The sequence below is a fragment of the Mus pahari genome, chromosome 2, assembly GCF_900095145.1.
Source record: "Mus pahari chromosome 2, PAHARI_EIJ_v1.1, whole genome shotgun sequence".
Classification (NCBI taxonomy): domain Eukaryota; kingdom Metazoa; phylum Chordata; class Mammalia; order Rodentia; family Muridae; genus Mus; species Mus pahari.
The window spans coordinates 111,756,165-111,783,313 of NC_034591.1; the positions used below are offsets into that span (position 1 = coordinate 111,756,165).

Below are 27,149 nucleotides of genomic sequence, written 5' to 3' on the forward strand. Positions count from 1 at the left end.
AGTGGGTGGGTAGGGGAGCAGGGGCGGGGGGGGCGTATAGGGAACTTTCAGGATAGCATTTGAAATGTAAATAAAGAAAATAATAATAAATAAATAAATTAAAAAAAAAAAAGAAAATGGATGTTGTTAATTTAGGGACCTACTGTGATAGGGTAACCCTTAGTGGAGACCAGAGCCAGGTTGGTTCTCCCTGACTGAGAGGCTGGGGTCTTCTCAGGGCATTATTGGAATCAACTTAGAGACTTTGGCAGATGAAAGATTCATTAAGAAAAGAGATGTAGGGCCAGGAGATGGCTCGCTGGTGCCTGCTTTGCAAGCACAAGGACCTGAGTTCGATCCCCAGAATCCACATCTAAAAAAGAATCTGGGAGAGCCAGATCATGGAGGTCACAGTGCCTACCTTGAATCCCAGCCCTCAGGAGGCAGAGGCAGGTAGTTCTCTGAGCTCAAGGCCAGCCTGGTTTACAGAGTGAGTTCCAGGACAGCCAGGGCTACAAGAAAAAAAAAATAAAACTCTGTGTCAAAAAACCAAAACACCAACAATGAAAATCTGGACACAGTGGTGCACAGTTGTAATCCCAACACTGGGAAGGAGACAGATACCTTGGGCTCACTGGTCAATGAGTTCTAGGCCAGTGGGAAACTCTGTCTCAAAAATATAGATGTCCTGTGAGTTGGAACATCTGAGAAGATCTGTGTTGGAAGTTTAGTTACCAACATAGCAAGAGAGTATTTCCAGGTAGAATACCTTGATGAGGTGGGTCAGTAAAGGTGATTAGGTTACCATGGGAGGAATTAATGTGATTATCACAAGATCAGGTTTTCTGTTCAGAGAGCAGGTGGTTATGAAACATTGAGGCTCCTTGTGCCCAGGCCTTTGGCTACTTACCATGCTGGCTGACCTCTCTCTTGCTAGCATGTGATTCTACCAGTTGAGGTCCTCATGAGGTTTGAGTGATGTTCTTAATACTCTAGAAATGTGAGCTAAGTGAACCACCTCCTTATACAATACCCAGCCTCTGGTATTTTGTTATAGCAAAGCCAAGTAAACATAGAAGGACACACAACGTGGTTTCAGATCAGATGACAAAACCTGAAGAAGAGCAGGCTCTTTCTTGTAGGCAGAATCTTGTCCCTGGTTTATGTGAGTCCTTATCTATAGGTGACCGTGGTGGCTGGCACAGCGGGAGAATGTTGGTGTGAGTCTGTAGGAAAAAGCAGGCAAATTTTGGCAAAACACAGCTGTGGTCTGCAGTGATACCACACCATTAGGGTTGGTGAAACACATACAATATACACAAAGCCTGGGTTCCTAGAAACACTTCAGAGTGTCAGGTGTGTTTCAGGTGTCAGGTATGTCAGGTGGGTTTCAGGGAGGGCATCCCATGTGTCTTCCTGACCTCATTCCTAGCTGGAACACAGTGGGGCCTGGGGCCATTCAAGATACACAGCATAGAGCAAAGTGGGTGGTTTGTTGCATGTCTTGATAATCACGTAAAAGGTCTTGACCATGCCAACAACAGTGAACAGGCAGCCTTTGTGGCCAGGAAGCTGACCCTGATGGGAGTGTGGAGCACACACCTCTGGTTTTCTGCACTGTCCCCAGGGCTTGGCCTACAGCACACCAGGCTACCTTGAGGAATTTGGAAGCAAATAGGAACACTCTGGGTCACACAATGGAGGGACCATGTTTTGCCCTTTCACACATCAGTCTTTTCGGGTGAATGGCTCCAAGCCTTCTGATTCTTGCCTTATGGAACAATTGGCCCCTTCAGTTAACTTGCCAGCAGCAATCAGTTACTCCTCCTCGCCATAAATTACAACTATTCTTTTTTTTTTTTTTTGAGGGGGAAGAAATTAAAGTAACAAAGGGAAGGGGTTATAAAGAAGGAAACTGTCAGAACAGCAAAGGTTTGAGTAATTAGTTGGGTCTTTTGGTTTAGGGTTGACTGACTTTCAGTTTGAATTTTGATTTGGAGTATTATTGGAACAAAGAGACCCTACTTTAATCCACTTTCCAGCTGAGATTGTGATTAGGTGGCTGAGAAGAACTCAACCCACGATCCTTGTTACAGAGGTTTTCATTATGATCCTGCAACTTTACTGATTGTTGTTTTATTTATTTAGAACTCCAGTTTCTGGTTGGTGAAGGCCTCTCCTGTTTGGATCTCAAATGTCCCTTCCAGGCTTATGTGGTATGTGAATAGGAGGTCCCTAACTGAGGGTGCTATTTGGTATGTGATGGAACTTTTGGTACATATGGCCTAACTGCTAGACACACACCAATAGGGGTAGGCTTTAAGGTGATAGCCCATCTCTGGTTGGGTCTAACTGCATGTGCTTCATGTCTCCTGCCACAGTGTTTCTAGCTACCTATGGGCCGCAAGGGCCAAGCCATATGATGAACTGTATTCTTTCAACTTTGAACAGAAATACACCTCTCTTTCCTTAAGTTGCTCAAAGAAAGAGAAAAAAAGGTATCTAACACACTCCTGTTTCATGAAACAGGATAACCATATCCACTGAATCTGGTTCATTATGTAGGACCATAAAATCACCTCATTCACCGATAGTGCAAAAGCTGCTTGAAGCAGTTCATTCCATGGGGTCTTGTTTAAAAATAAAGAGGAAATTTCCCAGGTGACTAATAGTTTTTTCATTGTTCTCAAGGCACCTGGAGGAACTGGCTTGCTCTCAATTATTCTGAGAAATGAAGGACTTAAAAAAAAGAAAGAAAGAAAGAAAGAAAGAAAGAAAGAAAGAAAGAAAGAAAAAAAGGAGACAAGATTCCAAAGTCCACAGGGCAACGCCATCTGCTTCCACAGAGAAAATACTGAGCATTTGCTGAGCACGGGGCTGACTGGGCTAGCCCCATCAAGGTCAGATTTATGTATTTTCTCTGGAACTGGAATTTTCATACACCAGGCACAATACCATGGGGTATTTACAGTGTAAGCATTTTTTTCTAAAGTAAACAGCTGCACTCCCTGGCTGGTTAAACCCCTCATCCCCAGATGCAGGAGACAGAACCTGTTCAGTAAGCAGGTGCATCCTATCTAGGAGGAAGCCTTTCTTTGTGCCTGACTCCCAGAGGGTTGGAACATTTTTCTCCTTCCAGAGATGTAACCTCATGACTTCTGAAAACAGTTGAAAGGGAGATTCATTTCTTAGTTTCCCCCTTGATTTAAAAAAAAAAAAAATCAAAAAGGCCTGAGATATAGCAATCGGAGGGGAAGGGTTTTCTGGCTTTGGAGTCTGAGGCATTCACTACAAGGCACTTTATCTTCATTTTCTTGTTCTTGTTTTCAGTTTTCCTCCTTTCCTGAAGGCAGGATTGGGAATTGGGAAGCAGGGGTGGGGTGTGGGGAGTGTGTGTGTGGGGGCGGAGTGGGAATGGTGGAGGCTATGGGCAGGAGCAGGGATTAGAAAGTGAAATAAAAACCAGAATACGAAACTGCTTTACCACATAGAATGTCAATGGTTTGCATGCAAGCACATGGGCATGAGTGTGTGTTTATGTGCATGCAGTGATTGTGTTTATATTTGAGTATACAATCTACAGAGTTTTTACTTTCTACCTTGTTTGAGATGGAGTCTTTGCTGGTTTTTCACCGTGTGTGCTAGGTTACCCGGCCAGTGAATTTCCCAGGATCCTCTTGTCTCTATCTCCCATCTCTTTGTAGGAAAGCTGGGATTACAGACATGCATGCTACCATGCTTGGCTTTGTGGGGGTTCTGGGTATCTGAACTTAGGTCCTCAAGTTTGTGTAGCCAGCACTTTACCCACAGAACTATCTTTCTAGACCCTCAAGGATTATTTTTGCTATAGACTTCATTGGTGCTGATGCAAAGTCACAAGACCTTTCTGAAGATAAGACTTTAAAAAACCATGCAGAGGTTGAGTGAAGGGGTCAGAGGTATCCATATTTTACTCATTCAATTGCCATGTATTAAATGTCTACTTGGTGTTGGGGTCTGGATACCACAGTGATGAAGGCAAATAGTCCCCCTTGTAAGAAACCAAAACAGTGAACCCTCAATAGCTAACTTCAAGATCTTTACAATTACAACTTTTATCCTTGTGGAGGACAGACATTGTTGGGTAGTGGTAAAATGTAAATGCTATGTGGGAAAGGCTGCCATATTTCTGTGACACTAAAAATCTTTGCAAAATCATGGAATTCAAAGTCCCTTGGTATCATGGGAGAATGGCAACTCAATAGCAGGAGACTGAGTTTCTGTCTGCTGTGTTAAGGAGTCCCTTGCAAGTGGTAGTTTTCCTCAGAGACTCAGCTTTCCTATAAGAGAAGACTGTGGAGGGGCTTTTGATTGTCTTCCAACTGTATGATTCTACAAGTTGTTAGTAGTTTGGATCTGCAGAATTTGTGACAGGAGAATAAGATGATTGGAGTGCGGTCTACTCTGGAAAAGATAAAGGTTAGAATACAAGAGGAGGACTGGATCAGAAGCCCCAGACACTAGAGTTAGTGATGTCCATCATGGCTTTCTGACCATGGATCCCGGCCCTATCCTGGCCTATCATCTATCTACATGGGTTATAAACAATGGGATATATTTCCCATAGTCCAGAACCTGGCAATCTTAGTTAGACTCCTGTATGATGAGGCTTCTTTTTTTCTTTTCTTTTTCTGATGAAGATGTCAACTTTTGCTATTTTTCCATGTCATGAAGAGGTCAAGAGACCTCCCTGTATGGGCCTTTGTGTCATGGAACTAATCTACTTTTGATTTGATTATGGCCTGTGGTCCCACTCTCCGAACTAAAACCATCACATCAAAAATTAGGATCTTAACATCTGCATTTAGGGGCTACATAAACATTCAACACATAGACTACCTACACAGGATTGCTGTGAGGAGCTGTGAGCTAGTCTACCCGATTTAGCTCAGCATGTCAAGTCTGCTACAGCAGATGTTCAGTGTGGGTCATGAGAAAAAGACTTGTTTTATGGCAACACTAAAACATTACTGGTCTTTCACTCTTGTTCTCTTAGGATTTTCCCAGGGCCTCAGGGCACACGGCATTGTAAGAGACTCAAGGCAGGGACAGCTGTTAGACTCCACCTGCCTTCTCTGCGGACACTCAGCAAGCATTTTCCAAAATGTGAAATAATGCTACTTTTCTGTTGTTGTTTTAGGACATATTTTCAAAATACTACAGTTTCCTCAAATTGTTCCCAGTTTTCATGGTTTTATCACAACCCCCCATCTCTGGTCTTTTGTATCCTTCTCCTAAAATTTCTTATGACATCTCTGGAATCAACTACATAACCCAGGACAGGGACTCAGTCTCAAGATGCATAAGTCCATTGTGTTTGCTAAATCCCCTTTCCATTTTCTCAGCACACTCACAGGCCTCAGAGTTCAGCACACAGATGGCGATCAACCCAGTCTAATCAGGAGTTATTTACCAACGGGATCATTGATGTGTACAAGGAAAAAAGCATAACTATTAAACTGTGATTGTAGACATTGTCTTATGTTGAATACACATCCTTTTTATGTATAAGCCAACAACTTTTCTCACAAATCTATGTGCAAGGCTCTGCCCAGTCTTTCCATTGACTGCTTCAGTGCCTCTCCTACCCACATCAAAAGGATACAAGCTCCCTTTCACACTCTCTATTGAGCCTGGCTTGGTGCTGTATTCACAAAATACCACAATTATGGTTATTTTTCAATATCTCTGACCTCCACCAGCCCCTAAGCCATCATTCCCTGGATGACGATTCATAAGACATCTGTCCTGTGAAGTTCTATCATTCTAAAGCACAGAGCTTACAGCCAAAACACTTTAAGAAACACTGCATTTTATCCTCCTTGTGGAGATTCACAGTACGCCTTAACAGATTGTAGGTTCTGAGCAGTCCTGCAGAGGCAAGAGGGGTAATTGGCTACAGCATTTTTAAAATTGACTTGCTCATGGAATCCTTTTCCTGATTACAATCACATTGTGAGAAATATGGATCTTAGTGCCTTGAGGCCAGAATCAAATGGTGTCTGCTTTTGCATCATTTACTGCTGTCCTTTTCTTGCCTTATGTAAGTGCTTAGAACACACATGTATGCCCGTGTGTACACACACGCACACAAACACACCACACACACACACACACACACACACATACACATGCACACGTGAATACATGCACACATGCACACACACCTGAAGTTATTAAACACTGAATGACAGTGCATAAAATAATTATTTATAGTACTAGTATGAATAAAAAATTATTTGTGATACTAGGTAAATTAAAAGTAACCCAAGCCAGGATTGTTACTGGGAAGGAAAAACCCAACCCAAATGCTGAAAACCAATCTAATATTTAAACAGACAGAGATAGCTTATTAAAGCTTCCACACCCTCCCCACCCCCACCCCTAACCTTGAACTGTGGATTGCCCTCTTTCTGAAAGGGAAAAAGAAAATCAAATCTGTGGATCAAAAAACAGAACAGAAAGAAATAGCTGTCTTCGGATAAAGAATGAAAATTATTATAGAAAAGATTAAGTGAGGATTAAGACTCCAAGTCAGGTCTCTAGTGTGCCCTGGGCAGTGCCAGAGAAGCCCACTACTCATGTTCAATTGTGTCTGTGAACTGCAGGCAGTCACTTTGAGGCAGTGAACCTGTAGCTGGTGGCCAAAAGTTGGGCATGGATTTCCCAATTGCAGCCACCATCATTTATCAGAAATGAAAGCTCCCTCGACACAGGAAAGCAGTAATGGCCTCCCTCTGGAATGGCGCCAGAGGCCGGGGCAGCTCAGCTAAGGCCCCTAGCTCAAGTAAGAAGAGGAAGAGCCTGCCGTAGTTCGGTAGAAGACTAAGGATTCGGGTGGGACCACTCATGTTGTCATAAGATGCAAAGCCCTTAACTTATGAGCCAGTGTGTTCAGTTGACACTGTTGAATATACCTTTATGAATCTGGGGATGTAGGTCAGTTGGTAGAACACTGGCCCAGCGTGCAAAAAGCTCTGGGTTTGATCTCCAACACTGCATAAACCAAGCATGGTTAGTAATCAAGTTAAACCTGTAAACTCAGCCCTTGGGTGAGGGAGCAAGGAGAGTGAGTTCAAAGTCAGTGCTGGCTACAAGAGAGCCTGTCTCAAAATGGCCAAAAGTAAATGTAAAAAAAAAAAAAAAATGGTTTGAGGCTAGCCAACTATATCTTTATAGAGAGTTGTAAATCCTAGAAATATCATTGGTAAAGAGTACATAGGTATGAATGAATGGACAAAAACAATAGTATATAGACTTTACGGTGATGTTTGTTTGCTTGCTTGCTTGCTTGCTTGCTTGCTTCCTTCCTTCCTTCCTTCCTTCCTTCCTTCCTTCCTTCCTTCCTTCCTTCCTCCCTCCCTCCCTCCCCCTCCCTCCCTCCTTCCCCCCCCTTTTTTTAACCTACTATGTAACACATTAATAAGACATCGTGTTGGATAGTTTTCTGTTAACTTGATACAAACCAGAATTACCTGGGAAGACGGAAGCTCCATTGAGGAATTACCACCATCCGCGTGGCCTATAGGGCAGCCTGTGGGGCATTTTCTAGGCCAGTAAGCAGTGTTTCTCCACAACCTCTGATTCCTGCCTTGGTCTTGTCCTAGCTTCTCTTGAGGATAATAGACTGTCACTTGTAAGCCAAATAAGTCCTTTTGCTCCAAGTTGTTTTTGGTCAGTGTTTTATCACAGCAACAGAATATGAAGTAGAATGTGCTTATTTTAAGATGGAAATGATACAGAGGACACACGTATAATGATATTCTTCAGTGAACAATGGCAAGAAAACCACCAGAGTGTCTCTTAGGGTTTTAGTGCTGTGAAGAGACAGTGTCATCATGGCAACTCTTATAAAGGAAAACATTTCATTGGGGTTGGCTTACAGTTCAGTGATTTGGTCCATTATCATCAACGGTGGGAAGCATGGCAGTTCACAGGCAGACATGGTGCCGGAGAGGTAGCTGAGAGTCCAGATCTACTCCAGCCTCCAGAACTATATGAGCCACATTGTGTGCTTTCTATCCCTGCTCCTAGAGCTGTATGGTCTGTGGTGTGTTGTGGCAGCCTGAGTGGATTAAGACAATGATGAACTAAAGGAAAAAGTAACAGTCAAATGTGGTGGAGCACACACCTGTAATCCCACAGCAAAAGAGGCTGAGGCAGGAGGATTTTGAGTTGACAGTCAAGGCCTGGAGAGATGATTGGCATTGTCTGTAGATATGGATTTGCTATCGCGAGGCATGGATACATGTGCCTCCTGTGTCAAAAGACAAGGTGGCTGGAGGCAGAAAGAAAAGACCACATCACAGCCTTTTCATGTCCACCTAATCTGAAAAGAATTCCTACACAGCCCACAGCGGATAGGTGACCCAGGTGGGAGCAGCTACTGACTCTGAAGATGATCCATGGGTAAGAATGGAGCCTGACTTAGCCATGACTGAACAGCAGAATGGCTGGGGAGCATACAGGCTGATGAGAGTCCCTGGACTGTTGGGACCCTCATGGGAACCCGCTCTGGGGACTATTGTGCAAGAGACTTCCTGAGGGACTTCAAGTTTTCAGGAGAATGCAAAAGAGGGAGGCAGGCAGACAGGCAGAGGAAGGCCTGCTTTGGAGACTGGCCTTCTGAGCTCTGGGTATGAGTGATCAGGTTTTGTTCTGCTGTGTGGCATAGCACCTGAACTTTTAGGTTCTATGTCACTGTCTGGCCATATGGGGGGAGGGGGTGCGGCAGATGGGCTCCCTTCAGCACATCCCTCAAGGTACCCCTGGGAGATGAGGCTCTTTAGCAAAGGGATCTACTCCCGCTAATGATGCCGCCCCCACCCCACCCCCACCCCAACAATAGCGATCAGGATCAGTGGCCTAGTCAGGAACCCTGGGCTGAACTTTTATAGCAGCCCACACACAGAGCAGCCAGAGGGAGACCAGCAGCCCTCCCTTCACACAGGCACTTCAGAGTCTGAGGCAGGAAGATGACCAACTCGAGGTCTGCCCTAGCAACTTGTCTCAAAATAAAGGTGGTTTTTAAAAATCAATCAATCAATCAATCAATCAGTTAGTGATTTGGTTGTTGTCACTGCTGTTGTTTGTTGTTTTAAGTGCTGGGGATAAGCTTGGTGGTAGATTGCTTTTTTAGTATGTATAATTCCTGGCCTCAGTTCCCAGTATTTCAAAAGATAGATAAATAAAAAAAATTAAAAACAAGATTCAGGCCTGGAAGATGGCTCTATCAGTAAAGTGCTTACCGCACAAGTATGAACACCCAAGTTTGGCTCCAACACTCAGGTAGAAGCTGTTTGTGATGATATGCCTGTAACTCAGGTTTGGGGAGGCAGAGGCTAGAGGGGCTAAGGAGCTCCCTGGCCAGCCAGTCTAGCCGATCTGTGAGTTCCAGGTTCAATGAAAGACTGTCCAAAAATATAAGGTATAGAAGTGATTGAGGAAATCACCTGATGTTGGTCCCTGGCCTCTGCACTCACATGAACACAGGCTTTGCACACATATATGTCCCCCCCCCCATTACACACAGAGTTCGTCCCTCATTCTAATGGTGACTAATGCATGTCAAGTGAGCATCAGCGTGACAGGATGTCTATGAGGAAATCAAAAGCCATCTGACAGAAAACACACATGACCTTCTCATAAAGAAAAAGATTTATATGGGTTCGATCCAATACAGGCTTTGGTCATGCTGGTGAGAAATATTTACACATTCCAGTGGTTCTATGATGCAAAATCCAGGTGGATCTGAAATGGGCTGTGACAAATCTGGAATGACGATGCCGACACCGTAAATATCTCATTAACAGATTGCCACCACTCACTGAGAAGAAAGCTTTTCTCGACCTTACGCATGTGCTCGCCACATTTCTGAAAGAATTGTGCAAACATTTAGACTTGTTTAATTCAAAGCACAAAACAACGGGGACCAAAAAAAGTTGCCAATAACTCATGAGATTGTTTTGTGTATCATTTACTGTCCGCCAGGCAACGGGTTGTTTTTTTTTTTTTTCCTTCTTCCACTTTAATTTGCTTAACTGATGAGTTTAATCAATTCCAGTTTATATGTTTATCCTGCCATAGTTTATGAAGCATCGAAGAAAAACTTGGGAAATTCGGAAATGAAAACCAATGAAAGGTCTGTCTCCTACACCTGTGTGAAAAATATACAGTGGTTTGTGAAGCCATCGCCAGCATGGAAAGTGCTCCGGAGTGCCTCTGTCCCTCTGTCCAGATCCGCAGACTCTCTTGCTCACCACACCACATTGTTGTTGTTGCTTTGGGGAGTCCCTGCCTTCTCCATTGTGACTATCTCCGCCATGTGCTGTGCAGGGTTTCTGACCATGCCGCCCACTCACTTATGAAATCAAACGAATTCTTCCAGGGCTGCCAGGATCCGGTGATGCACAAAGCAGGCTTTGTCCCCACCTCCAGGAAGCTCGCCATGACATAGTCATCAATTGGGCTAACAGAGATATCATCTTGACAGCTCGAAGCTGGTTTCTTTGGTGGGTTTTGTTCAACTGAACGTTCATAGCTAGTCAAGCCACATCAACTGATGTCTTGCACCACAATAGAAGATGATTTGGCCTTTAGAAACATATTCCCTTCACGCTCATGATATCCCAACTTCCCCCAGTTCAAAGGGGCAGGAGAACAGACCAGGGCCACTACTCTCTCCCTTCTTTTCCCCTTGAAATGATTAAGTATATATCTGATGTCCCATTACTCCTGGCCCAGAAGCTCTGCTTTTCTTGGCAGTACCCTTCCTCTTCTAACCTGGCAGCTCCTTCACCTTAATGTCATATTGAAAGGGAATCGATAAACCAGTGTCTACTGAGGATTTGGGACAGTGTTAATAGACTCTGCCTCTGAAAGTCTTTCATCATGAAAGTCCACCTCTTTAGCAAAAGACCATTTGGATGTTAGAGACTCCCTCCCTGTCCTCCCTCCCTCTGTCCCTCCATCCCTCCTTCCCTCCTTCCCTCCTTCCCTCCTTCCTTCCTTTGACAGGGTTTCATTTACCCTAATTTGCCTTTGAACTTGCTATGTAGCTGGAGATGACCTTGAACTTCTCATCCTCCAGACTCTACCTTCCAATGCTTGGATTATAGGCCCTTTCCTGTCATACTGAGGATGGGAACGAGGGCCTTGTGTGTGCCACACAAACGTTCTACTAATGGAGCCAATCTCCGGCCCTAGGTTTTTCAACAGGTGAATTTCCTTTCTTCCTTGGCAACGGCTCATTTGTCCACCAACAATGACCAATCCAAATAATTCTATCTCCCAGTATCCCATGAAGCTACAATGATGATGCCATTCGTGTTTTGCTAACAATTTGACAAGAGAGTGATTTGTATAGTTTTTAGGGAGTACATCCCTAAGGGCAGATAATGTGTTATTTTATAGCTGGTCCTATTTGCAGGAATGAAGGCTAGCATAAGGCTGTACCCTAAGCTGGGGAGTTAATATAGTTGATGGCTGCTGGGGAGAGGGGAAACCATTTTTCTTGATGGTGTATGGTCAACTACAGGTTTCCTGTGCTCCATTTGATGGCCCATATCCATGTATATGCAGGCAACATTAAATGGACTCTGTGAGCTATAATAAAGATATATAAATATAGGGGAGGAATGCTTTGGGGGTGTCAGGAAGGGTCTGGGAGGGGGAGCAAGGGAAGAGATGATAAGGATGCACATGTATGAAACTATCAACAAATCCATAGAATATATCTTTGAAAAATGATAGAAGGCTGGGACTTGAAGAGTCAAGTTGGCTTGTGGTTGGAGAAAGGTTTTGGAAGAGTATGTTTAATTATCAGGGAGTGCCTCACCAGCCTGGGCCAATGGGAATTGGCCTCCGTCCTATGAAGAGAGACAGAACGCTCCATAAGGATTTCCTAATAAAACAAGAACCAAGACAGACTGTTGAGGAAGTACACAGATATGCCAAGGGCTTTTCTACTATTCTTGAGTCAGGGAACTACTGGGCCTGCCTGCCTGTGCTTAGCCATATACTAACTTCAACCCAAATGAGGTAGCAGTCTTATTTAGGACCGGGGAGCCTTCTGCCTACCATATCTGTAAGAACCCCTGTTCCTGAAAATTTCTTCGGGAGAGTCTTTTGTTATTCACTGTGGCCTTCACACAGATCTACGACAGTGTCCACTATCTCATCACTCAGCTTTGGAGGGGCTAACCCACCCCTGGATTATATTCCACTGTGATTGTCTCACATTCCGAATGTGTTTGTAAGACACAAGCCTGGAACATAAGGAACACCACTGAGACAAAAATCACATTTGGATGGATTGGAATAGGGTCGACCGGGGATGGAGTAGGAAAATGAGTTCAAGGAGAAACATCAGGAAGGCACTGGAACAATCCAGATGATAGGGAATGATAGGACAAAGATGGAAAGGAAACCGAGAGAAGGGAATCTGAGAACAGGGAGACATTTTCTGGGAGGAGTGGTCAGCAGAGAGGTCCTAGTGTGGTCAAGAAGGAAAAGGCAGAGACTCTGTGGATGCTCTGATAGGCTTCAGCAAGGCAGCGGCTGTTAGAAGTAGAGGAAGTAAGCCGTAGCAGGTCTCCGCAGAGAAGGTAAGGCAGGCAGATGGTTGTGAGAGCCAGACTGCAAGTGACTGAAGAACGGAGCCTCTTCTCTCTGGCACAGGATGAAGGGTTGCTCCTACAAGATTGTGGGGACTTACGGATCACAGATGTCAGGTAACAATGACTCTGACTAACACAGAGCCCTCCCTCTCCCAGCTTACATCCGTGTTTTCCTTGGCATGCTAGAAATGGCACAAGTACAAAAACTGCATCAACGTGACAGCCCTTAACTGTTTTCTGACTACCACTGAGACTGTTGGGCCAAAATCAACTAAGAGATTACACACACAGGTGTGATCGCTAAATTCCCAATGTTTGCTGTTTGCACTAAGAGATAATAACGATGAGCTCTGCTAATTAGGCCCTGCTTATATTTCCATTATCACAGCTAATTACCTGTTTTATCCAATGATATGCTTTAAAAGAACACACTAAGGTTCTTCTTGCTTGGCCCATTTTAAGCATCTGAACAATGCTGTCTTTATCTACTGAGTATCCTTACCAGCCAAGACTTTATTTGTGTGAAGGAAGCAAAAGATACATAGGAGATAGTGTGAAAATTACAGAAGCTGTTCACTCCCATTGTTCTTCCAGAAGTATGATCCTTGGCTGCTCAAGTTCAGAGTCAGATGGCACGGAACCATGAAGACAATTTAATATCTCCATCCTCATTCCAGAACTGGATGGAAAGTTTCTTGGGAGAATGCTTTCAATTCTATTCTTATTCTAGTCATAAGACCAAGCAGGAGGTTACCTTCACCTGCAGTTCCATGATACTACAGTTTTGGTCCTTAAATATTTTCATATGCAGTCACTAAGTAAACAGAATTTCTATACATTATTTAGTTCAGGGTGGGGTGGGGGGAACGTAGTTTTGGTTTCTATTCTAAGTCCCAGGTTTCTGAAAGGGTGGTTGTAGGTTTGTAAGATTGTGGAGCAATATGTGCATTTTCTAAATGGGAGAGACTGAAATCTTGACTGGGGACAGTGGACAAGACAGAGGTGCCACCTGTGGAGATAGTAAAGAGAGCATTGAAATTTGAATGCTAGGCTTGTCCCGGGTGATTCTCACTCCCTAACAGCATGCTGAGAAGACTCAGTGGCAGCTCAGGCCCTGAGCTCATAAAGACCTCATCAGAAGCCTAGCCTCACTCTGGGCTCCATTTGTCTTGTCTAGAGAACAGGGTTTCTTTTGGTGATGAAATGAGAAATGGTGTGAACCTACCCAGGACCTGGCACAGGATGATGTCCAATGACTGTCAGCTTCCCGTGACAACGCAGACCCAGAGAAAATATTCAGAATTCCTGTAAACTGAAAGCTAACTACCTTTCACCCATCTCTGTTAGCTTTTCACACTCTTAATAGTTCTGGGCATGCCTGGGTGGGATGATTTAGGTTAAGTTAGCTGCAGTGAGAAGAACCATCTCAGTTGTGGGTGGCGCCATTGCATGACCTGGGGTTCTGGACCGAGTAAAGAAAAGAAAATGAGCTGAGCGAGAACATTCAGGAACCTAAGTGTATTAGTCAGGGTTCACTAGAGTCACAGAACTTGCAGATAGTCTCTATATAGTAAAGGAATTTATTGATGACTTACAGTCTGCAGTCCAAATCCCAACAATGGTTCAGTAGTAGCTGTGAATGGAAGTCCAAGGATCTAGCAGTTGCTGAGTCCCACACCGNAAGAAGGCNAAAGAGCGAGAGCCAGACTCCCTTCTTCCAATGTCCTTATATGGTCNCCAGCAGAAGGTGTAGCCCAGATTAAAGGTGTGTNNCACCACACCTTTAATCCCAGATGANCTTGGACTCGGAGATCTCCCTGTCTTAATCTTCTGGATTCAATCACCACTGTGTCTCAAGATCTCCATACCAAGATCCAGATCAGAAACTTCTATCTCCCAGTCTCCAGGTTAGGTTCACTGGTGAGCCTTCCAATTCTGGATTGTAGTTCATTTCAAATATAGTCAAGTTGACAACCAGGAATAGCCACTACACTAAGCTTCCCGACGGTGGATGCAGTGTGACCAGCTGCCCTAAGTCCCTGCTGCCATGGTTGGCTGTGCTCTTGAACTGTGAACCAAGGGAAGTTGCTTTCGTTAGGGCATTTTATTACAGCAACAGGGAAAGTTGCTCGTCTAAGGGTGTCCAGGAACAGCACCAGGAAGTAAAGTGCTTAGTGTGTCAAGTCACCAGTTCTGTGAGGAGTTTTTTGGTGGCATAGGGTAGCTTAGCTTGACCAGTACAGGGAAGACTAGCAGTATAGTGACATCACAGACACAAAACGCTAGACTCTAAGAGCTAAGCAACTCACCCAAAAATCAAACAGGTAGAAAGGACCAGAGAGGATGGAGTCTAGATGTATATCTATTTTTTTTTTCTTTGACAAGTGATGTCTTTGCTGACGTCCATCTAAATGGAATTTCTGGTTGCAGTGCCAACATTTTGCACTTCTCCCTTTTAAAATTTCTTCTGTAAACCAATGGTTTTTGAAGGAAAGGATTCTCGTGTACATGTGGAGAGACAAAGGGGAGAGAGAGACTTATTTAAAATGTAGATGGCATTAGTAAGTGTAATAACTAATCAATTAACCGATTTTACTGTGTAGCCCAAGTTCGTCTGGAATTCATGTAGCCCCAGCTGGCCTTCCTGCCTCAGCCTCCTGAGTGCCGAAGTTACAGACATGAGCCATGGTAGTATCTGGTTTAAAAAGATACATTTATACAAAGAAAATCCATCTGCAATGTTAGTACACATGCTAACACATGCTAACACGTGTAATTACCTAGTCCACTTATTAATCTTATTTATAAGCATTACTGCCACCATTTATCTTCTCTTTCCCCTAAACTATAGCATGAAGAACATGATGGTGTTCTCTGAGAACTTTGTTGGACAGTTATTAACAGGCTACAGGCTTAGTACTTATGGTGAGCCTATGTGGTTCTAAGTACTTAGAACTCATTTTTTTCTTTCAATTTCTCTGTTTGAAGGAATGGTACAAATTAAAGAACTCACGCAGATGTTTTGGTGGGAACCAGAAAAGGTCAAGGCATCCCTGACATGCATGCATGTCCCCAGTGAAGTCACTCCATGGCTCTGGGAACGTCAGCTTAGCTTTCATTATCTCTGTGTCTCAGGGTGTGTCTGTCCAGGAGAGATTCCATGCCAGGTCTAGGGCTCCTCTCTTGGCCAGGTCGGTTACTAGTTCACCCACTTCTTTGATGGATTTCTCCAGCCGGTTTGGGTAAGGAGTTGCAGTGAAGTCCCCTAAGACGGATCATTTTTCTCAGTGGCCAGGGTGTGCAGTTCCAGCAGTGACAGATTCATTCTCCTCTCTCCTCTCCAAGTGCAGCACACACTCCCTTTTGCTCAGCCCACACTCTCAGACATCCTGGTCTGGACTCTTGAGGTTCTGTGGAAAGATTGGCCACCTGGTTGGTGCTACAACTTTATCAGTTTCCCAGCGTGTCTCTTCTGTTCATGAGATGGTGGAGAAGGTATTTGGCAAAGTTCTTCAAGGTTGAAGTAATAAGACACAGACAGGAAGACAGAGGAAGCATATGGCTCCAGCTTGATCTGACTGTTGATGGGAGCCTCTGAGTCCTGATGGTAGTTCCAATACATCTGTGAGGGGACATGGCCGTTACAGCAACAGCAGGGCTACAAAGTGGTAGAGGGCTCTGAGTGGCCTGTTGGGGTCAGAGGTGTCAAGCCCGGTTGAAGCATGAAGCCTCTGTGACTGTTAGGGAGTATCTTCACTGAATTCTTATAACCTGTGATGTTCTATATTGCAGATTAGAAAGCGAGGCTCAAAGACACTAAGTACATTATCTAGGGTCACGTGGCTATAGGACTTGACAATCGACAATGGCATGCAAAGAGCCCCATCCAGTATCTGATGCTCGGAATGTAAGTACCAGGCAGTATTTTCTACTCTGTGTAGAGAGACCTTTCCTACAGGGCTATTCTGGGGCTGTGAGTGACACCTGGGTAAAAGCTCCATATCACTTAGCACGCTCAGACTGACAGGAGTTCATTCTTTCATGGAAGATGAGTTTCATGGTGCCCTGGCTGACAAAAAGAATTATCTTTAATCCATGAGCTGCAAACAATGTAGACGTACATTTAACAGGAATTGGGCCAAATCCATCCCACGTGGCTCCCAAGTTGATGATATCGGCCTAAGAGGACATGGAATAATGATTACACCCTTCTCCTTTTAGTCCTGAAAGAATGATTATGCTACAGAGACCCAGCAGAAGCTTAGGCACATCTTTTTGCAGCATCATGACACTCTCAGAACAAAATAATAATCTTAAGACGGGATGGGAAAACCCCTCCCACTTGTTAAATTCTATGCTGACGGGCCAGCATTAGATGCAATGAAGGGAGTGATGTTTAAGTTGATCAGGGACAGATGTTTAACATATTTTATGTAAGAATTGTAGACTCAGTTAACTGCCAAATCTGACTGTTACTTGAAATACTGGACAGATGGAGCCTAGAATCATATTCTTGAGCAGTCTGAACTCCTCAGGGTGACCCTCACTTGAAAACAATGATTAGCCTGATCAAAGCACTTGATCCTTCAGTCTTATTTCTGTGCTTGTTCACTTTGTCATGGCTACAGGGGTACTAGAGATGCAAATGTTCTCCCCACTCCACCCTTCTGTGTGTGTGTGTGTGTGTGTTTCTGCTTTCAAAACAATACTGTCTTGCCTTGCTTTTCTTTTCCTTTCTTTTCTTTGTTTTTTTCTTTTCTTTTCTTTTCTGTTTTTTCTTCCCTCTCCTCTCCTCTATTCCCCTCCCCTCCCTCCTCCTCCCTTCCCCTCCCCTCTCCTCCCTTCCCCTTCCCTGTCATTGACTGTGGGAAAGTTGAGTGTGGTGCACATTGTTGGCTGAGTCCCCAGCATCTGTTTGCTTCCCTGATTCCCACTTGCAGCTCTGTGGTTCCAGGAACACCGACTCCACGTTCTGTTGTGTGTCTTGCTGTTCATATGCTCCGACTTCCCCCTCATATTCACGGTTGAATGCTAAAGCTTCCAAGGGGTTGCAAGGCTCAACACTGTCTGGTCTACATTAGCCCGACCTTATCTCTTCCAGCTCCACTTGGTCCTTTTCACCATCTTGTCCCCCTCACCACCAGCCATGATGTCCCTTGATAGGCTCCAACACTTCCCCCATGCATCTTTCTGAATAAAACATGTGAAGACCTGACAGGGTTCAACACTTTTTCCCAAATCCCGCCTCTTTTTTTTTTTTTTTTTTGCACATAGAAAGAACATTCCAGTAAAATCAGATTAATTTTAAGCATTCACTATTAAATGCTTCAAAAGGAGTTTGCACCAACATTCTGCCCTGGCAAGAATTTTGGAGGATGTGTATTGCGTCTTTCTTCTTGGGTTCAGAGAGAACAATGTGTAATTCAGTTGTGGAAAAGGCTTTGTTGAAAGCAATTGAAAGAGGTATTTACTGGGTGGGGTTTCAAATCTTGTTGCATTTATATAGTGTCAGCTGTTCTGCCGATAGTCACTTAATGAAAGCTTAAAAATAAAAACATCTGGAAAGTGTGCCAACCGATGCTGGCTGCATGAACTCAACTTTCTGAATGGGCTCAAATAATTTTAATAAACTGCGTTAACTTAACCAGGGCCTTGAAAGAACTCAGATTCTGTATCTGGTCTAGTCCGCTGCTACAGGAACCAGGAGAATAAGTCTCTGGATTTAACAAAGGACCTAATATCCCAGGAGGAGTGAAGTTCAAGGCTTATTAAAGTGACCACAGTTCCGGTAAGGCTCCCAAATGGTCATTTTGCCTAAGGTCTGAGTGATACTCTTTAAAGGAGCTGTGGTTGCCACCATCTAATTGAAACATTTTTCAATATAAAGATGACCCACAAAGGATTTCATGTGGCAAACAGTTGGGCGAAAGGGAGCTACTACTCTGAGTCGGCCTTGTACAGGCTGTTTAATTTCCTGTTTTAAAAAACGAGATCTTGAATGGAATTTCTTCTTAAAGGATTGTTTTGCTTAAACCTGATCCTCTCAAATGCTTTCCTAAGTCCCCGCTTTGAGGATTCAGACTCTGGACTCACCTGCAGGTATCATTTCGTTTCTTGGATGAGAGACCCACTCTCCATCATTCCTAAGCAATCCGAGAGAGTCCCTCTCTAATGCGAATGGCGCTGGCAGGTGGACAGAGGCCACTTTGTTCTGTGGGCAATGAAAATGCGTTCCTCTTAACCATGTGTCCTTGAGCTGAGGTAAGAAGACCCTCTGCCTGGATATGAATGCCAGGCAGAATCAAATGTTATTAACATGCGCATTGCTGTTTGTGGAGCTGGTGTGCCATGTATCTGGTCTCCTTCTGCTCCAAAGTAAAGACTTGCACTTACTGGCAACCTCAATCTGGACTTCCTGATTCTGAGCTAAGCTAGGAATAGTCCTATTCAAAATAGAGAACCTAAGACCAATGTCTTCAGATTTCTGTCTGTTGTGGTCGGTTGGCAGAGCAAAAGAGCTTCCAGACTATCTACCCAGCATCTTCCCTCTGTCTGGTGAAATCATAATTCAGTGTTAACAACGAAGAGTCAGTGTCTAGGCAGACTCTTTTTGGGATCATGTGACTATATGCTTAGCAAAACAGTAAGGAATAACTCATTTAAGCCACAACACATACAACCTGAGCGAGTTCAGTTAGAAAGCTGTAGGCTAGGTATATTGTACATGCAATTTGGAATTTCTATACAACACAGGGCTAAATAAACTCACGTCCAACAAACTCAGTTAATGACCATGAGGAAAAACCATGAGTATTTTAAATATAGCTGGAGCAACACACCACTAGGAGACATGGAAAACTATATAGTTAAGAAAGAGAGCACAGTACAATGTGTTTACCGGCATAACTCCCTCCAGACATTAGAGGTTGCCTGGCAGGTGCCTTCCCTAGTAGAAAACTAAACACTAAAGTAATCCTTCACTTTTCATAAATCAAAATCAAGCATTCAATAGGCTACTATTAAGTAGTAGTGTTTAATCACATAGAAGTTCATAGAATTACAAGGCATTCTTGGCAGGAGACCCAAAAGAGAGAAAAATAACATGTATCCTAAAAAATTTAATTTCTTATTTTGAAATAATTACTAAGTCACATGGTATTGTAAGAAACAGACCAGAAAGGTCTAAGGGATTCTATGGTGTGTGTGTGTGTGTGTGTGTGTGTGTGTGTGCGTGCGTGTGTACACAGATATGTTGTATACTCATGGAAGTCAGAGGATGACATCAGGTACATTACTCTCCACTTTTCTTTTTTGAGGGAGGGTCTTTTCGCTGATACTGAAGCTCACCCATTGGCTAGGCTGGATGGCCAGAGACTGGCAGGATCCCTCCTCCTGCCTTTTCCTCTGTAGAGCTGGGATGATAGGAACACGTCCCTGTGGGTGCTGAGGCTCTGAACTCAGGCTCTCATGCATGCGTGACAAGCACTTAACTGACTAAACCACATCCTCAGAAACCCTGTGTACTCTTTATTCCCAATCCTTACTGGTAAAACTTTGCAAGATTTGCTAAAATATCGCAACAATGATACTCACATTGGCCCAAGAAGATAGATGTAGGGCATTTTCCTAGCCAGGGCCCCTTTTCTCCTACATGCCCCCTAGCTTTAACTCTGGGCATGTGATTGCCTGCTCATCGTTTCTACTGTATCTCATCTCAATGGTATTAAATAATGGGATGACAACAGTATAAACACTTGGGAAAGTTACAGATTGTCTTCCAGAGTCTGTGCTACCTTAAAGTCGTATCGGTAATGGACAAGTGATTGAAGTTTGCACATCTCTGACACATGGTACAATCACCATTTTCTACTTTAGTTGTTCCAATGGGTCTGTAATGATTTCTTATTTTGGCTTTAACGAGCACCTCCATCACAGCTGGTGACGGGGAATGTGTTTTCATGTCTTTCTTTGCCACCAGGATAGTTTCTTTAGAGAAGAAGAAGGAAAAAAAAACTGTTTATATGTTCTTTTTCAATTTTTGAATTGGCTTATTGTCATTGTAAAGCTGCTGCATTTGAAAAGTGGCTTTTTTTCTCTTCTTCTTCTTCTTCTTCTTCTTCTTCTTCTTCTTCTTCTTCTTCTTCTTCTTCTTCTCCTCCTCCTCCTCCTCCTCCTCCTCCTCCTTATCTAGAGACTAGTCCTTTGTTGGATATATGTCTTTCAAATATTTTCTCTCAGTTCTTTGTTTTTTCATCCTTTGTCAGGTATTTTGCAGAGCAAATATTTTTATTTTTGATGAAGTCTAATTTACTCAAAGGTTTTTATATTTATAGATCATATAACTTTTGGTGCCAAGAGTAAGAAAAATTCCTAAGATCTTTCCCCCTCTCTATAAAATATGATTTTGCCCTTAGATACTTTTATTTTGGCTCCCTGATTTATCTCTCATTTCTAGCTAATGCATGGGATTTAAGTTTTCCCTCCTTGTATCGATCATCTTTCAGCACACTCAATCAAAACCAGCTACCTTTCCTTCTTGTAATTGCTTTTCCACTCTGTCAGAATCACTTGGGCTTATTCGTGTGGATCTGTTTCCAGGTTCTGTACCCTGTTCCCTGGTCTGTGTCTAGCCTTCTGCCAGTACTACACACTATCAATTACTACAGCTACGGAAGTTTGGGGATTGGACTTACTGTTTCTTCCTACCCATTGGCCTCTCTCAAAAGCAATCTAGTTATTCTTGTTTCTTTGCCTTTATATGTAAAATTTAGAATGTCCTTATTGAGCTATACTGTGTAAATTTTGTTAACCATCGGTATTTTAAAATGTCAAATCTTTTGTGTATGAACACACTGCTTGTATTCATTTATAATCATGTCCACTCTTATACAGGGGATGTACTGAAGCCAAATCCCCAGTGTCATGGAGTGTGGAGGTGGAGAAACGTAAATCAGGAGAGTGGAGCTGTAAGACTGTATTAGTGTTTTCTAAGAAGGGACAGTAACACTCTCCTCTGTTCCCTGCCATGGGAGGTAACACAGAGATGGTGGGCATCAGTGAAGCAAAATGAAAGTGGCCATGAAACAGGAACCTGGAGGCGGGAGCTGATGCAGAGGCCATGGAGGAACACTGCTTACAGAATTCTCCTTATGCTTTTCCCAGCCTGGATTTGTATAGAACCTAGGGCCACCTGACCGGTAGTGTCACCACTCACAATGGGCTGGGTCTTCCCACATCAATCATAAATCAAGAAAATGCCCTAAGGGTTTGTTTTCAGGACAATCCTATGCAGGCATTTTCTCAATGAAGCTTCATTCCTCCCAAATGATCCCAGTTGACATACAGGACATATTTTGGCTCATCATTTCACAGGGATCAGTTCACAGAATACATGGGCTTGGGAAGAATATTAAAGTCACAGAACATGTGGGGAAGGAGGCTGTTCACCTTATCATGTTCAGGAAGCAAAGAAATAGAATGAGGGGACAGGGTAGGTTATAGGCTATGCCATCGGGGACCTATTTCCTCCAGTTAGACCCTGTCTCCTAAAGTCTCCAGAAACCCCCAAAACACCTCCAGCAGATGGGAACCAAGTGTTCAGCACATGAGCCTGTGGGACATTTCATATTGAAACCACAACAATATACATTATTTATGTTTGAAAATATTTTAAGTGGCATTTAATTATTTTTTAGTTTACCATTTTATAGTAATGTATAGCAGTAGGTCAATTTTTAAAGTTTTTACATCCTGTAAGCATTTAAAATTCACTTATTAATACCAGAATAATTTACACAGATTCCTTTGGGATTTTCTATATGATAAGAACGTCATCTAGCTATAAAAATGACAGTTTTTTTTTCCTTTTACAAAATCATTATAATTGAATCTTTTTTTTTTGGGGGGGGGACGGTTCGAGACAGGGTTTCTCTGTATAGCTCTGGCTGTCCTGGAACTCACTTTGTAGACCAGGCTGGCCTCAAACTCAGAAATCTGCCTGTCTCTGCCTCCCGAGTGCTGGGATTAAAGGCATGCGCCACCAAGCCCAGCTTACAAAATCATTTAGTGCAATGTTGAATACCAGTGACTTTACTCTGTTCTAGGTCACCAGGGAGAGTCTCTTACCATTAAGTATAAAGTTGCCTATAATTCTTTTTCACAGGTGCCCCCCCCGCCTCCTTTTATGCTGGGGCAGGGTCTCACTATGTAGACCAGATCCTTCTGCCCCAGTCTGTGTTGGGATTACAGACACAGGCACCCGTCTTCAATTGTTCTTATATTGTTGAACTTTTTTGTTGAACTTAAAATGAGTTTTATTTTTCTTACTCGGACTGCAAATACGGTAGACTACACCGACTGATTGTCAAATATTGAACCAGTATCACATTCCTGAGACAAATCCTACCTGGTCATGATATACTACCATTTTATCTGATACTGGATTTTTTTTTTTTTTTTTTGCTAATTGATGATTTATACACCCATGTTTTTGATATTGGCCTGTAGGTTTCTGGTTTGAGACTTTTGCTTGATTTAAGTATCAGGCCAATGCCAACTAAGTGAGGAAATGCTCTTTACTCTCTATTCTACTTTCTGAAGGACATTTATAGAATTGGTATCATCATCATCATCATCATCACCATCACAACCACCACCACCACCACCACCACCATCAAAATGTTTGGTCAAATTTGCTAGTCAAGCTATCTGGAGCTGTGGACTATTCTGAAATATTAAAGCTACTAATTAAGTACCTTCAGTAGTTTAGGACTTTTGTTATTATCTGTTCTGACAAGGGTGAACAAGAGATTGGTCCATTTCTTCTTTATACAGACGTTAGTGGTTGAACTACCATCTGTACAGAGAAAGTGGCTGTCACAGTTCCCTTACCATACACTTAGCTTCTGTAAAGGACTCAGCACTGGTGTCTGTCCATCTTATTCTTGACACTGCTAATCTTTTGTCTTCTTTTTTCAGTTTCTTAGTTTTACTAGTGAATCCATTTCTTCGCTCATATGAAAGGGTCGTTTTTTTTTCTTCTTGTTTTTCTCTTAGTTTCTGTTTTCAATTTCATTACGTTCTACCCTTTGTCAATTCCCCTTTTTTTTCTTTGCTTTGGATTTATCTTGCTTCTTTAGTTCATTAAAATTGAAGCTCACTTTATTAATTGGAGACCATTTTTCTTGCTTTTGTTGTGTCCCATGAACCTTTTTATGCCTTCTTTCTATTTTTCTTTTAGTTAAAGTTATTTTCTAGCTTCCTGTCTGACTTCCTGTCCACCTGTGGCTTACTAAAGCGGACTGTTTAATTCCCAAGTGCTGAGAGACCTTGTCTCCTTTCTACTTTACTATGGTCCCTGGCTAAGAACATACTTCCCACTGTGACTCTTTCACACTTGTTATTGTTTGACTTATGACCTGGGACATAGTCTGTCTTGGTGAATATTCCATGTGCACTTGAAAGGGATTCGTTCTTTCATGTACCTGATGGAATGTCTTAGAAAAATCAATTAGATCCAGTTGGTGGATGGTGGTGTTGAGTTCTGTGCCTGGGCTGAGCTTTCTGTTTAACTGACCTTCTCATAACTGAGGGAGGTCTGCTGAAGACTTTAACCGCAGTTCTGAATTTTTCTATTTTTCTTCACAATTTGGTCAGTGTTCATTCATGCATTCTGCTTACTATGTTGTACAGTTCTAAATATTTAAGATTAGCATACCGTCTGGGTGATTGATTTCTTTCTTCTCGGGTCAGATCTTTTTTATCCATGATCATGTGTTCCTCTAGAGCAACTCTGCTGGCAATGGATCCTTTCGGCTCTCCTTTACTGAAAACATCTTGGTTTTACCTCCATTATTGAAGGGACTTCACCTGCTAGTTCTTTCTGTTGTTCCATGGCTTACTTCTGGAATCTGTGACACGCTGACAAGAAATCTGCAGTCACACATCTACTTCCCTGTAAGCAATGTCTCATTTTTTCTCTGGATGCTTTTAAGACATTTTTCACTCCTTAGCTCAGTAGTTTGATGGTGTTTGAGCTGCCATTGCTTTTTACTTTTACAGCCTGTCTCCTCTCAATCTTCTTGAATTCATAGATAATATCATTTAACTTGGGGAATTGACAGCTATTTTTTTCCTCAGGTAGTTTTAGTTCTCTTCTTCTGGAACTTTGATGATACGACTGTGAGAACTTTTGTTAGTGTTTCACGTGGCCCAAAGTTTTCAATAATAATAATAATAATAATAATAATAATAATAATAATAATTACATTTTCACTCTTCATCATTGATATTAATTCCTATTGATTTATCTTTGGGTTTACTCAATATTTGTCACCTCTACTCTACAACTGATCTCAGTGACTTTTTAAATTTTAGATATTACATTTTTCAGCTCAACAATTTCCAGGGTTTTTTAATCATTCATTTCTTTGCCAAGGACTTTTCACTTATTTTAAGTGTGCTTGTTGGGGAATTTGCTTCTGGCTCCTTTAAGATCTTTCTCAGGGAACACTAGTATCTGTGCTGTAATAGTGCTGGTGTATGTTGACTGCTCTTTCTATACATTGAGTATGTACATATGAATGCAAATGCCCAGTGGCTTTTTCCTGGGGCTAGAGTTACAGATGGATGTGAGCTACCTAATGTTGGTTGTTTCTCTATGCAATTTGTATTTTTCCTCAGTCGCTATGTGCCCAGTAATTCAGAGTGCATTTTGAGTTTTATAAAATTCAGCGTCTTGTACAAATCTGATGGGAAGTGTTCCTATTCTTGTCTTAACAGACGATCAAATCTGCTAAACTTCTGGTCTGGTTAAATTCAGACAACAATCTCCATCTGTTTCCTGTGGGCACCCACTGTGATGTAATTTCAGTTTTCTAAACCTTTTCAGTGTTCTTCAGACCTGACCCACAAGTGTGCTATGCAGTGGTTACTGTGGAGCTTGGCCCGCAATCCAGCTGTTCACTCAATACTCTAAGTCTTTGGTTTGCTGATTAGGGTGAAACTCGTGTAAGCACATATTGGAGTAATCTTAGGCAGGGCTGCTTTCTTGAAGTAAACTCACCGCCCCCTTACCTCCCACCCCCACCCCCAGTGTGTATGTTCTCATTTTCTTGAGTTCCTCTTTCTGCTTCTTTGGCTTTTGTTACTTTTTCCATCATGTATATGTACCAAAAAAAAAAAAAAAAAAAAAAAAAAAAAAAAAGGAGGGAGGGCTTGCCCTCTGGGAATTGTCTCTGTACCTGTTTTAGAATTTTGGTTCTTGTTAGCCCCAGAGCCAGTCACTGTCGCGGCACCCACTAGAATGCTCGAGAGAAGAGGGAACCAAGAGGATGTGGGAGCAGAAGAAAATGGTGTTTGCAATCTGCCTCTGCGAGTAAGGAATTTCCCACCCTCTCTTCTCAGGCCAGCTGTGGAAGGCTTCTCTGGACCTCTTTTGGTATGACAGGGCTTATGTTTGTCTTTTGGGCAGTGGTGTGTTCAGGTTAGAGGACACTGAGAAAGTGGTAAAATTACTACCTGTTTGGTGGCTCTTCAAATTCCAGTCTTTCCCTCTAGTCATTGTGTGACCAGGTTCTTCTCAGACACCTCCCTTAACTACTTTATGTACCCATCTGGGTTTTATAGTTGTGCTCAGTGGGTGATTCAGAATCGAGTATACGGTCTATTGTGCTGGGACAAGGAACTTCAAAGCTATATTTATTTTTATTTTGTTATTTTGACACTGAATCTCATGTAGCCCAGGCTGGACCTGAACTCACTGTGTAGCTGAGGCTGGTCTTGAACTCCTGATCCTTCTGGCTCCAGCTCTGGATTGTAGTCATGCACTACCATACTCAGCTCAAAGAAAGCATTTAAAATTCATTTACCCACCAATTATAAAGTCTTAGATTATACTTTGAGAATCATTGGTCCAAAGGATGGTTCAAGCTCCCTTTTTGACGTAACAACACAATGCTTGCACATTTATTGGTGACTTGATCATGACATGAACAGTGTTAGCAAAAATTGTAACTTAAGTCAGAATCTCAAAGTGGGTGATACGACTTTAACTCCTGGATGAAACGCACTCGAGCCAGTGATTAAACCGAGACTTTGGTTGTCACCCAAAGCCGAGAAAAGAAACAGTAAAGTCTAAGGCTTGCTTTGTTATCTTTGCAGTTCTGCTGTGGGAGACACAGTCCATCCAGGTCAACACGTTGAAGTGAATGTCATGCAGAGAGAAGGACGTTCCCCTCTTGTACACCCATACTTCTCCTAGGTGGCAGATCTTCTGATCCTGCCGGCTGTTCAGGAAACTCAGAGTCCCGTGTGTCTTTGTTTAGTTACACTGGCTTGCTTTCCTTGGCAAGGTCTCCTGGGATTGTCTTGGTGGTAGAGACCAGGTCATAAATGAACACAAAGTGATGGGAGGATGATTAGTCTCTGATCCCCTCATCTTTGCCATTATTTTGTGATTATATTATGCTGGTGAGTGTGTGAGTGTGTGTGTGTGTGTGTGTGTGTGTGTGTGTG

The 27,149-nt window shown here is 42.8% G+C and overlaps 1 pseudogene; it reads right to left on the reverse strand.

Moving 5' to 3' along the window:
- Window positions 1–15,743: 15,743 nt before the first annotated feature.
- LOC110316874 lies at window positions 15,744–19,539 on the reverse strand (annotated as a pseudogene).
- Window positions 19,540–27,149: the final 7,610 nt, after the last annotated feature.